Genomic DNA, 12,506 nt, shown 5'->3' with positions numbered 1-12,506 from the left:
GCGCGCAAGGTTTAGGTGATTTACCGCAAGCGGTATCTAACACAATCAACGCGGCACGAGCTCCGTCTACGAGACGGGCTTACGCGTTTAAATGGAACCTTTTCGTCACCTGGTGCTCTTCGCAACGCGAGGACCCCAGAGAATGCCCTATTAACATCGTGCTTTTATATCTTCAACATAGGTTAGACGGTAGGCTGTCACCCTCCACCATTAAAGTTGATATCGCTGCTATTTCTGCTCATCACTCACTTATTAACGGCAGATCAGTTGGCCAGCATGATTTGGTTATTAGATTTTTAAGAGGCGCTCGTAGGCTAAACCCCTCGCGCCCTCCTTCTATTCCTCCCTGGGACCTGTCCATGGTGCTGAAAGCCCTTCAGGCCCCCCCGTTCGAGCCTTTGCAGTCTGTGAGTCTGAAGCTTTTATCAATGAAAGCTCTGACCCTGTTAGCATTGGCCTCAGTGAAGAGAGTAGGGGATTTACATGCATTCTCTGTTGACGACTCGTGCCTTCAGTTTGGTCCTGCTGCCTCAAGCGTAACATTGAGGCCCAGACCAGGCTACGTGCCCAAAGTTCCCACTACTCCTTTTAGAGATCAAGTGGTGAGCTTGCAAGCGCTGCCTCCGGAGGACGCAGACCCAACCATGGCTTTGTTGTGCCCCGTACGCGCACTGCGACTCTACGTGGATCGCACGCAAAGCCTCAGGACCTCAGACCAGCTCTTTGTTTGTTATGGTGGCCAGCAGAAAGGGAAAGCTGTCACTAAGCAGAGGATGTCTCATTGGATAGTTGATACTATCGCCCTGGCTTATAATCTTCAGGGTATTCCTTGCCCCTTTAATTTGAGAGCGCACTCCACACGGAGCGTTGCCTCATCTTGGGCTCTAGCTCGTGGTTCCTCGCTAACAGACATCTGTAGAGCTGCTGGTTGGGCGACACCTAATACGTTCATTAGATTTTACAGTGTTCGTATCGAGCCTGTATCCTCTCGTGTTCTTTCCTCACCAGGGAGGGCACGGAGAACAGTCTCGCAGGTCGGCTTGCAGCCTCCAACTGATGCTTCATAACTGTGTCAGTATGGAAGGCCTTCAGAACAAAAATGCGTAATGGTTTGAATTGTTCTTCCTCCGCTGCCCTGGCAGCCTTTGTTGCGGAGCATTGGCTGTCAGCCTTTCACTAGCTGTATCCTCGCGAACCTACGTGTCTGGCTCGGGCTCCACATTGTGTCCCACCGGGTTCCTTTGTGAGTATTTTTCCGTGGGGTTAATCCTACTAGCCCACGTTTCCCTTAGCAGAGCACTGCTTTGCTTACACAGCCACGGCTGTCTTATTTCCTCAACTACGGTTGACTTTCGCCCACCATTAGCCCTTAAGACGGGTGGTGGCTTCTGCAGCGTTCCTATCCCGCTCAGATAGGGCGCTTCCCAGTCGCTGGCACTTCTGTGGGGTTAAAGGAACATCTAGTGCCCGGCCTTCTGCCTTAAAACCTACCTCCTCCTCCTTAAGTGGAACCGGAGGGCTTTTACGCAGTCACTGGAAGAGGTCAGCCCCTAGTGGCGTTTTGATAGGGATTCCCAATTCGTCGGTCACGACGTGACGTCGTAGTGACCGACTGAAAGGGAACGTCTCGGTTACAGATGTAACCCTCGTTCCCTGAAGGAGGGAACGGAGACGTCACGTCCCGTCGCCACAGGTGCTGCCACCTGCTGTTACGGCCGGTCACACTTTCCGGCTTTCTCAGCGAAAAAGAAGCTAATTTCCTTATTTGCACCTGCTGCTTATATACGCACCTGGCGGGGCGGCGCCAGCATTATGCAAATATCTCAATGCCAAGTTCATTGGCGTTTTAGTAGTATTCGAAGCAGATTGGTCTCTCTAAGCGAGTTCCCAATTCGTCGGTCACGACGTGACGTCTCCGTTCCCTCCTTCAGGGAACGAGGGTTACATCCGTAACCGAGACGTTCTTTTTAGCGTGGTATTGGAAGGTATACGATCGTCAACCCCACCACTGCATACCCATTCTCCAAGCGATGGAGGAGGCATAGAGTAGATGAGGGGGCATGCCAGTGATGGATACACCACCCCAGATGCTACTACCCTCACTGTTTAGTCAGAGAGAACATTGCTTGTGGTGTGAATGAGGTTTTGTTCCAGACCCAAACAAGAGACGGGATGCAATAACAGTAACAAGAAGCATATTAAAATATAAACACTTTGTATTTAATCAAATTTAATAAACACATTTATATTGTTTAAAATTGTGTCCGGTCTTCTCACTAAAAGTTCTCTTCAGACACAAGGGATTTCTTTGTGCTGCTTTCAAATAGTACACACGAAGGGCACACACAAACACACAAGGCATCATATTTGACACGCTTTGTGGTATTCTTATAAGACGCGATTGCAAACAGGACATCCTAAACCGTATTTATTCGTGTCTATCTCTGCACAGCAAGTTTATTACATGGACAATCACACGCCTGGCCAGGCATTCCTTTGTGCTTCTTTCAAACAACACGCAATGGAGTAATGTTGCCTAGAAACAAACAAAGTATTTATAAGTTGACCACACTTATCCCTTGTTGGGTTTGTACTAAAATGATTACAAAAACACAAATAAGAGTCCAGACAACGATGTGCAGTTCTTCTTTTATGCTTTTTACTGCGCAAAGGTTAAACTGTAACACGGTTACTTGTTTCTCTTAAATAATGAGCTGGCCAACCAAACACTAACTCTGTGATCATTTTTACAATGGCCAAACAGTACTTTTACCAGAGTTTAGTAACAACTCAATACACTACATTCCTTACTAAACTTACTACCCAGCAAGCAATTTTGCGGCTAATAGACGTCTAGTAGCCGTCTAAACACCCCCCTGACGTCTAGGCTAAAACAAGGCTAATTTTGGGCTGTCAGTGAAAATCTAGTAGACGTCTATCATAGCCCAAGAAATAGACTAGTCATCAAATAGACGGCTATTAAACGTCTACATATATACGTCTAATAGACGGTGAATGTGGGTCTAGGCTAAAACAAGGCTAATTTTGGGCTGTCAGTGAAAATCTAGTAGACGTCTATCATAGCCCAAGAATAGACTAGCCGTTAAATAGACGGCTATTAAACGACTATACGTGTGTGTCTAATAAAGAACAAAAGAATGGCTAAAGAATTCTTTTTAATCCATTAAAAAAGGTTCTCATAAACATGCAATTTATTACAAAAAACATTGTTAATACAATAGAAATTCAGATAAGACAAAATGAAGAAAAACTACTTAACAAAAAGAATAAAAACAGTAACAAAATAAAAGCATAAATAACAAAATACAATTTGAAAAATGAAATAACATCTAAACATTAACAAACTATCTTCAGTTCACATCAACTTATTAATTGTACTAATTTCTATACCCCCCCCCTCCCCGTGCTCTAGTGATGGGCAGTCCGGCTCTTTCCATTGATTCGGCTCTTTCGGCTCAAGCTCCGGCTCTACATTTTAGTGATGGCAGCCCGGCTCTTTTCATAGATTCGGCTCTTCTGGCTCAGCTCCCTGCCTGCGTCTGAAGATTCGGCTCTGCTCGTTCGCTACAAAGAATCAGCTCTTAGAGCCGGCGTTCGCGAACGACCCATCACTACCGTGCTCCCTGGTGCCTGTTTGAAATGCCCCCATTGCATCCTTCACTTCCAGTTCTGTTGCTGATGGGAAGTTGTTCAACACAGCATCTGCCAAATATGAAAAGAATGCATGAGACAAGTATTTCTGCTTTATGTTAAATGTGATAGTCATTCTCTTTTGAAAAAGTCATATATAAACATTGACAGGTCAACAACAGTAATCATACCGTTCTCATTACTAACAGAAGTGCATGTTTCTCTGCGTGTGTTTAATGACATTTTTGGAACTAGCAAAAGAGGCTTAAAGGCAGGGTATCTGATTTTGATCCAGAAACATTTTAGTTATGCTGGTTGAAAGTCTCCTCAAATATTGATAGCTCTCACTATGTTAAGTTGTCTAAATGTGTATTTTTATATATTTGTGTCACCTGTAAAAGGCGTAGGAACAAAAAACGTTCAACAAATCATTGAACCCTGACCGAATGCAATAATTGGACGTGGGCATGGGCCAGTTACCGGTTTTAAGGTATACCGAGATTTTCAGAGTCAAGGTTTTAAAAAAACCACAAAAATTTTCTGTGATACCGTTTTCAATGTATGAACTGTGTTTACACAAAGTGAATTAAATCATGTAATTGAATTCATGTTTACATTTACAATTGAAAGAATATTATCATTTAAAGGCTTTATTTTTACCTGGCATAAACGTTGTTTGTTGCTCAAAAATAAATTGTATTGTGTCCAGTTGAAAATTTGATATTTTCAAATGTCGGCATATTAAAACAACACATTTTAGTGTCACAATGGCAATACCACAACACCGTGGTATTTTTGCTTACGGTTATCATACTGCCAGAATCTCATTCCGGCCCATAATTGGACGCATTAAATTTTTGCCCCTCTTCTGTGAACGTGTTTTGCATGCCAATTTACAACCTGTTCACACTCTGTAAAAATAGGGAGAATCAAATAAACCTTCCTGCTGAATTGACACAGGAGCTACAAAACGAAAGACATTTTGAAACGACCAAAAAAAAAACATCTGGATGAGCAAAGAGCAAAAACCCAAATTAACATTGGTAAGTTCACTGCTTTTCTGCAAGATGGAAACAGCTACAGGTCTGAAAGGGTCGTTGCAGTGTTTCTTTTGGAAAGGTAGGTATGCAGTGTGATTCTATTTTGATGGATTCAGATTGTATTTTAATGAAACTTGTTGCTTATGTAGTTTGTGTTCCTTTACGAATTAGTGTAATGATATTTATCTTTTCAAATTTCTAAACGTGCTGTATTTATTTCGGATTAAAAAAAGTTGTTTATGTTGGTTATTTTGGTAATGTTATTCACTTTGTCAGTCTTACTGGTTAATGAGATAGGAGTGTGCTTCTGGTTGGTGCGTGTAGGCTAAAGTTAGTATTTTTCAAAATCAAATACCCTGCCCTTTAAGATGCCAAGCATAAAATATTCACGATACAATCTTATTGACATAAAACCTGTCAAATGTCTAAAAATAAAACATCTAAACAATATTGTATGGATAAGTAAACTGTTGTATCGGCAAAGAGTAATTTAATCTGGGGCTTTTAATATTTAGAAAATATTAAGGCAGTACCGGACTGTCGTCAATTACTCCTCACATAACCTAATGTCATATTAAAAGTACTATTTTGTGAAACACCATGTAGCCTAAAACTACATACAAACACACTTACATTTAATAACTGAGAACTGATGTTTTTTCAAATGCTTGCTTCTGCAGTGGACCACCACCATTCATGTTGAACTTTGAAATTAATGAATTTTAGTGAACTCTAAAATACAAAAGACAATGTCGTTAACAGTTGCAGACTGAAATATTTTCTGATTTTTTGTGACCACATGAAAGACTGTTGACACCACAATGTCTGATTAATATTGCATGTTTAGAGAATTTACCTGTCCAGCATTCTTCCGGCACGGTCTCTCAAGTTTCTCCCTCCAGTTTCGCACAGCTTTGACACCTGAATAGCACATGCCTATGTCAGTAATTGTACAGTATTGTATGCTTCAGTGTACAAGTGTTTACAAACCTTAAAGGTTAATGCCCACTGACCTGCAAGTTTTCCCTCACTAACACAATAAAACTCTTTTTTTTCCAACAGACTGAAGGCCTGTAAGTTAAATCCATATGGAGGAATAGCTTTCCCCCACAATCTATCTCTGCATGCATAATTGTAAAGCACCACATTGCCTACATTACTGTAAGCAACACAGTAATAACTTAGCTAAGTTAACGTTACTGCTGTTACTAAAAAGCAGCCTACAAATCACTCATGTTGATCTTCAGTGTAACGTTACATAGACTCATTTACCTCCACTATTTTATTACATTGCAGGTTGTACTGTTTAGGTTTTATAAAACATGGGTTACTTACTACGTTATACTGTTAAGTTACCCGCAAGAATGTCGCGATTCCAACAACAAATAAAGTAAATCAATTTTAAACACATGTAAAATAAAATAATTAAAAAAAAACTTACAAGACCAAACGAGTGTGGTAGATTGCTTTCCTCGTGGCTGCTCGCTGATGTTGTTGCCTTTCAAACAGCGGAAATCTTTCTCGTGAGATTTGGCCTCGTGTTTGTGTACTGCTGCCATCTAGCGGTTCGGAGTTGTAACTGAATTTTGTTTATCTTTGAAATACGGTCAAATAAAATGAATGTTATGCGTGACAGCAGATATTCAGATAAGATAAATTAAACCAAACATCTTAATTTCACTGGTGTCTTTGCATGCCTGATAAAATATCATAATTCTTGCAAGTTATTTTGGCAAAAACTAAATTTTATTAAATTCAAGGTTATTTTGGGCTAAACATGGTTTGTTCGTAGTCGGTCTATTTATGAGCTAAATAGTGGCTATGTACGACGGTGCATAAAACACTTTAAAGAAATTAAACAAACCTTGTAATCGCTGTTAACTTTGCTTACAATGAAATACCATACATCTCACAAGTTATTTTGGCAAAAACCACATGTAATTAAATTAATGGTTATTTCTGGGCTAAACGTGGGTTATTCGTAGTCGGTCTATTTGTAAGCTAAATAGTGGCTAGTACAGACGGTGTATAAAACACTTTAAAGAAATGAAACAAAATACCTTAATTGCTTTGAACTTTGTTTACATTATTAAATATCATACATCTCACAAATCATTTTGGCAAAACAACATGTAATTAAATTCATGGTTATTTCTGGGCTAAACGTGGTTTATTCGTAGTCGGTCTATTTATGAGCTAAATTATGACTACGTGCAGACGATGCATAAAACACTTTAAAGAAATGAAAAGAAATACCTTGTAATCGCTGTTAACTTTGCTTACATGATAAAATAGCATCCATCTCACAAATTATTTTGTCAAAAACCACATGTAACCAAATTAAAGTTTAATTGGGCTAGAAGTGGGCTAGGCACAGCCCGGCTATATCGGGTCTATACTGAAACGAGACGTTGAAATGACGGCTATTGCTTGCTGGGTATGATTTACTAAAGTATTTGTAGCTAAAAACATGGTTGCAATTTTTCTATAGTAAAACCATGGTTTCTATAAGGTATATATGTGAAATTATAACAAAATATTTCAATAGAAAAATTGATTTTCAAATCATTTCAAAGAACAATCTAGAACTAGATCCTGTTTTGAAAAGTCTTGGGAAAACATGTTTAGAATGAGTATTGTGGACTTATTTCAGTGACTTAAAAAAGTTTGCTTTATCAAAAACCACACATTAAAGGCGCTCTAAGCAAATTAAAGCGTTTTAGACCATAAATTTTTTTTTGTTACATACCGGAAACATCTCCTCACTATCTGCTTGCTGCCTGTCCGCTGATCAAACTGTAAAAAAACGCGATCTCTGTAGACAGCCCAGGCTTCACAAACGGCAATATCAACAAATGGCCAAACCTAGCATCACAAAACAAAGTATTCCAGCCAATAAACGAAAAAAAGGATTTGGGGGTGAGGGTTGGGCGCGTTCATGAAAGCACGGAAGGGAGGGGGAGGGGGAGGAGTTAGCTACGCTCTGTCTGTTTGAAAACAGTTTCCAACGTCAACAATAACTAACGTCTCGCAGATTCGCTTAGAGAGCCTTTAACATTTTCTCTCAAAAATACAAACATACATGTTGCTCATGTAATATTTTAGCCCAGATTTTGCTGAACGCAGTGTTATGAGACTTTTGACATTTATTATGTTTTTAAGCAACTGAACAAAGCACAAATGTCAGTGCAGGTCAAAACTGCTTAATGATGCAAAATCGGCCAAGAACCCAGTGAGTTGAACTTGAACTTGTTAGATAGTTATCACATTTTGGGTTTGCATTAACATTTGTCAACGGTATTACATGGAAAAGTATATGACATCTCACTGACATCTTTATTCTGCTTCATTTAAAGCTTTTTAAATATTGTTTCTGTTTACCGATGCTGCATGGAAAATGCTTAAATCAAAAGCTGCACAGATAAAGAGGTGGAAAAATTTATCAAAAGATGATTACATCCTTCCTCACTTCCTGTCCGGAGCGAGTTTGAAAGACCAAAAACTAGTTAGGAAATTTCATATTTTGGTAACACTTAACAATAAGGTTTATTGGTTTACATTAGTTAACTACATTAGTTAACATGAACTAATAATGGACTACACTTAAACAGCATTTATACATTTTTGTTAATGTTATTTTCAACAATTATTAATACGTTATTGAAATCTTGTTAACGTTAGTTAATGCACTATGAACTAACCGGAACAAACAATTAAAAGCTTTATTTCTATTAACTAACATTAACAAAGATTAAGTAATACTGTAACAAATGTATTGCTCATGGTTTGTTCATGTTGGGTAATACATTATAACTAATTTTAACTAATTAACCTTGTGTTACCCATAGTTTTGAGCTTTAAAAAACTTTTTGTTTTTTATTTTATATGTAAGCCAGTTGAGTTTCGTTCTGATCAGTCACTGCTTAGCTTGTCTAATAGCTGCTTCTACTAATGGTGGCCATGTTTTTAAAGATATGTGAATGACCTCACAGATGTTAACAGCACACTGGACATAAACAATACATGGCAAAGACGATCAGATCAACATTTCTGTGGTTATAGCTATTTTTGAGTTTTATCATGTTACAGCACCAAAAAGGGGGTTAAGCTTTTGCATATTTTTAAGTAAAAGTGACCACAGCCTTCGTAAGGGCATAGGTAAATTTGTAGAAAAAGCTAAAAAAAAACAAAAACATAAATCATGGTCAAAGTTATTGATTTTTCATTTTCTAAACTCATTAATATATTATTTAAAGATAATTTTCCAAGAAGATAGTTTGTAAATTTCCTATCGTAAATATATATAAATGTTCTTTTTGCAAGTGAATGCAATTAGCTTTTTGATGATATAGAAATGTCAATTTAAAAAAATACCCTTACAACTGGATTTGTATTATAATATAATTCATACAGGAATAATGCAAAGTCAAACAGAATCAAAGATAAAGCTTTTGCCAGCAGAATAAAATAAAATATTTTTTTCAGACAGTGACGCAGTATTACAACATGTTCTTTATTGTCCTTGTGTGTATATTATAATAAAATCTATGATGGTGCCTTTCTTATAAACACTAAAGGGTTAATTATGATGCTTTTAGAAAACCTATCCTCTTAAATAGCTTTTAAAATTCACAAATAAAGCTCAGGTGAGGCTACAATTTTCATCAAATACTAAGCCAGAGGGAAACCTGAGCGAACAGATGCCATAAGAGAAGATGGTGAATAGAAAACAGACCCTTAGAATATATGCCAGGGCTTATTTGCATATGTTCTAATGCTATAAATTACTGAACCATCTGCTCACCTCATATGTTTCATTTGACAAGGCAGACAATGGAAAACAAACCCGGTGGTATTCCTCTAGTTTCAATTATACAAGAAATGATTTTGAATGGCCATAATGGCTGCACGTGCTGGGTGTAAAATTAACTTACAACAATAATTTTTTTTTTTTTACTGTGGTTAAACCATGGTTACCACAAAATAGCCATGGTTTTGTAAAGTATAAATGTGAGGCTGTCTGTTTTTACAAATGTTAATAGACAAAGAAAAATTATATTTTGATCATTGTAAATTCACTCTTTTAATCTGATTTCACTTGTTTGTCATCCTTTTAACATTGTTTTAACCTCACACAGTAAGATCTGACCCCTTTTAACTATTTGTAACTCAGCTAATAGGGCAGATTACTGATAGGGCAGATTGTTACAACCTATATTACATTTGAAAAGAGACATGGCCATTGTAACATAACTATATCCTCTACATAAGGCAATTGTGCTTCTACCCCGATGATCCCTTATATTAAACCCCTATATTTGAGTATGTTTCTATGAAAACATCACAATGTCAAACATGTCACTTTCTGTTCCCAGCTAGTGGCGCTATGACTATAAGTGAATATTGTGGTTTCTGTCTGCCAAATTTCAGTGATGAAACTAAAAATATCTGCACCGAACCTATATTTATGCCTGACACGACTGTCTTTCTTGGGATTTAATATTATGGTGGGTGTTCACTTTCAAATGATAGAAAAGAGATTCCTGAAATAAATAATATCATCAGGTCTTTCTGTATCTAAAGTGAATACAGAGATGATCAAAGTAAGCAAGCAGGTATTTCAGTGCTAAATAATAACGCATAGTGTCTATAAAATCATTAATTTCAGTGTTTTTCTTGTTATAAATTAACGTTTAATGAATTTGTCACAAGGTGACGATCTTTTCGGGGGCGGAACCAAAGTTAGGGAAGTTTGGTTCCGCCCGGAAGGTTTCCCACCGGGCCGCATTCGAAGACGGACCGTCTCACTTCCTGGTTTCCAGGGCAACATAATCGGGGCTTATGAGCCACAGGTGTAAAGAGTTAAGCGAGTGAAGTGTGATTGGAGGCTGTGTGAGAGGGAGATGAATAAATAGCTCTGCAAGAACACAAAGCAGGAGACTCAGACACGAGAGGCGAGTGACACGGGGAAGCTCCTTTGCCAAAGGCAGACAAAGACACGCACCTTTTGAAGAGCCCGAAGCTCTGTTGATCCGGCGACCGCTGAAGCGGGCGGAAAGAGGACAGAGTCACAGAGGGTGAAAGGAAGGCAAGTCGTGGATCTTTTAAAAAGGAGCACCCCGAAATCGCTGATGTTATCCACTGTTGTGTTGGTGTGTATTGTAGTGCTGAGTTGAGCTCGCCTGATACGCTATATTCGGATCGCTGTATTGCTCTCTCTCTCCATGTGTGGATCGTAGATCGATGGGAATGAGGACATCGAAGACCTTATAGGTGAAGTACTAGACGGATACTGACATTTGTTGAGAGAAACGGAAGGAGAGGAAAACTTACAGTTGTGAGTATATATATCTGTGGGAAAAGTGGTGTTGGTGGCTGGAAAGCGCCCTGTCTAGATACCTGGAGTTACTATTGGCATGAAGACAACCTAGGACGAAGAAAGACAGAGATCGTGAGTAACCAAATCCCTTGAAGTGAGTGTTTGTATATATTTGATTGATACATTGTTTGAGTGCTCTTAAGAGAGATCGAGTGGCCCTACCCCTGTACCAGCGTGGTGGGCGAGCCAAAGGTTTCGTGGGAAAGCAGCTACAGCAACGATAGCAAACAAACGCTAGGCCATCTACCATCTCCCTATTCTCGCCCAGAGCGACGTGGAAGAGGACGGGTGTCTATTGTGTGCACTGAGCGTGGTGGGGTGAGTCTTTGGAAATTTTCACTTGAAGTGGTGCTGTGTAATGCCGTGTATTGCAGTGTGAGTGCTGTGTCCTGTTTGACGTAATCCCGTTTTCAGTCACTCGTCCCGGGGCGATGAAGAGGAAAGAACGGCGCTAGGAAAAACCTGTACAATAATGCTGTAGTGTGTTTTCAGTCCCACAGAAATACAGAGTGGCGGCGAAGAACTGTGCGAGTGGCAGTGTGTGTGTGAGTACTGCACCTACTATTGTTACCTTACTTGTGTTCTTTCATCATCACAGAGTAGAGGCAAGAGAGATCCGCTGGCCCGAGGTCTCGACGAAAGGGCGCCCCGGTCCAGTTTTCGATTGACCAACGGGTCTCGAGGAACGGGCAGCGCTCGACCCGGTGTGCCGGCGTGGCTTTCTCGCCCCTCTGTTCATCAACGAGTTCGCCGAGAGGGTCTTGGCCCCCGGCGTCCCATTACAAATCATTGCTAAATCGCCGCATTGCAGAAACCAGCCAGCGTAAGCTCGCCACCCTGTAAGTCTCCATGTAACTTGTTATGTCTGCTGATTGACAGGAAAGTGAGTGAGTCGTGAGAGCTGTGGAGAGGAAGAGAGCCAGCGTGAACACTGAGATACTGAACTGTGGAGAGAAAGAGAGCCATACCTACCTAGAAGCTGTAATCAGCGCAGAGGTGAGCAAACGTCTTGAGAACGATTCACTGTGTCCCTGTATCCTAGCAGCCATCTGTGGAGAGAAAGAGAGCCAGCGTGAACACTGAGATACTGAACTGTGGAGAGAAAGAGAGCCATACCTACCTAGAAGCTGTAATCAGCGCAGAGGTGAGCGAACGTCTTAAGAACGATTCACTGTGTCCCTGTATCCTAGCAGCCGTCTGTGGAGAGAAAGAGAGCCAACGTGAACACTGAGATATTGAGCTATGGAGAGAGCCATACCTACCTAGAAGCTGTAACCAGCGCAGAGCAGCCGTCTGTGGAGAGAAAGAGAGCCAACGTGAACACTGAGATATTGAGCCGTGGAGGAGAGCCTAGAGTGGCCGTCATTTTAAGTTCCCCTTTCCCCTTCCCTATTTAATATTTTTAAGTAAATTAAATAAAGTATATTTTAATTTTA

General features: G+C 39.9%; 2 long non-coding RNA genes across 2 annotated transcripts; one reads left to right on the top strand and one right to left on the bottom strand.

Moving 5' to 3' along the window:
• Nucleotides 1–2,825: 2,825 nt before the first annotated feature.
• LOC141280047 (uncharacterized) lies at nucleotides 2,826–7,127 on the bottom strand. The gene is made up of 4 exons (XR_012334848.1): nucleotides 6,133–7,127; nucleotides 5,548–5,612; nucleotides 5,325–5,423; nucleotides 2,826–3,723 (listed from the first exon to the last, which is right to left on the bottom strand). It is a non-coding gene; the product is annotated as an uncharacterized lncRNA (long non-coding RNA).
• A 3,272-nt stretch (nucleotides 7,128–10,399) lies between these two features.
• LOC141280046 (uncharacterized) lies at nucleotides 10,400–12,506 on the top strand. Its single transcript, XR_012334847.1, has 2 exons — nucleotides 10,400–11,613; nucleotides 11,950–12,506. It is a non-coding gene; the product is annotated as an uncharacterized lncRNA (long non-coding RNA).

This window comes from Paramisgurnus dabryanus, chromosome 13 (assembly GCF_030506205.2).
Source record: "Paramisgurnus dabryanus chromosome 13, PD_genome_1.1, whole genome shotgun sequence".
Classification (NCBI taxonomy): domain Eukaryota; kingdom Metazoa; phylum Chordata; class Actinopteri; order Cypriniformes; family Cobitidae; genus Paramisgurnus; species Paramisgurnus dabryanus.
This window is presented reverse-complemented; position numbering and strand designations above follow the sequence as displayed.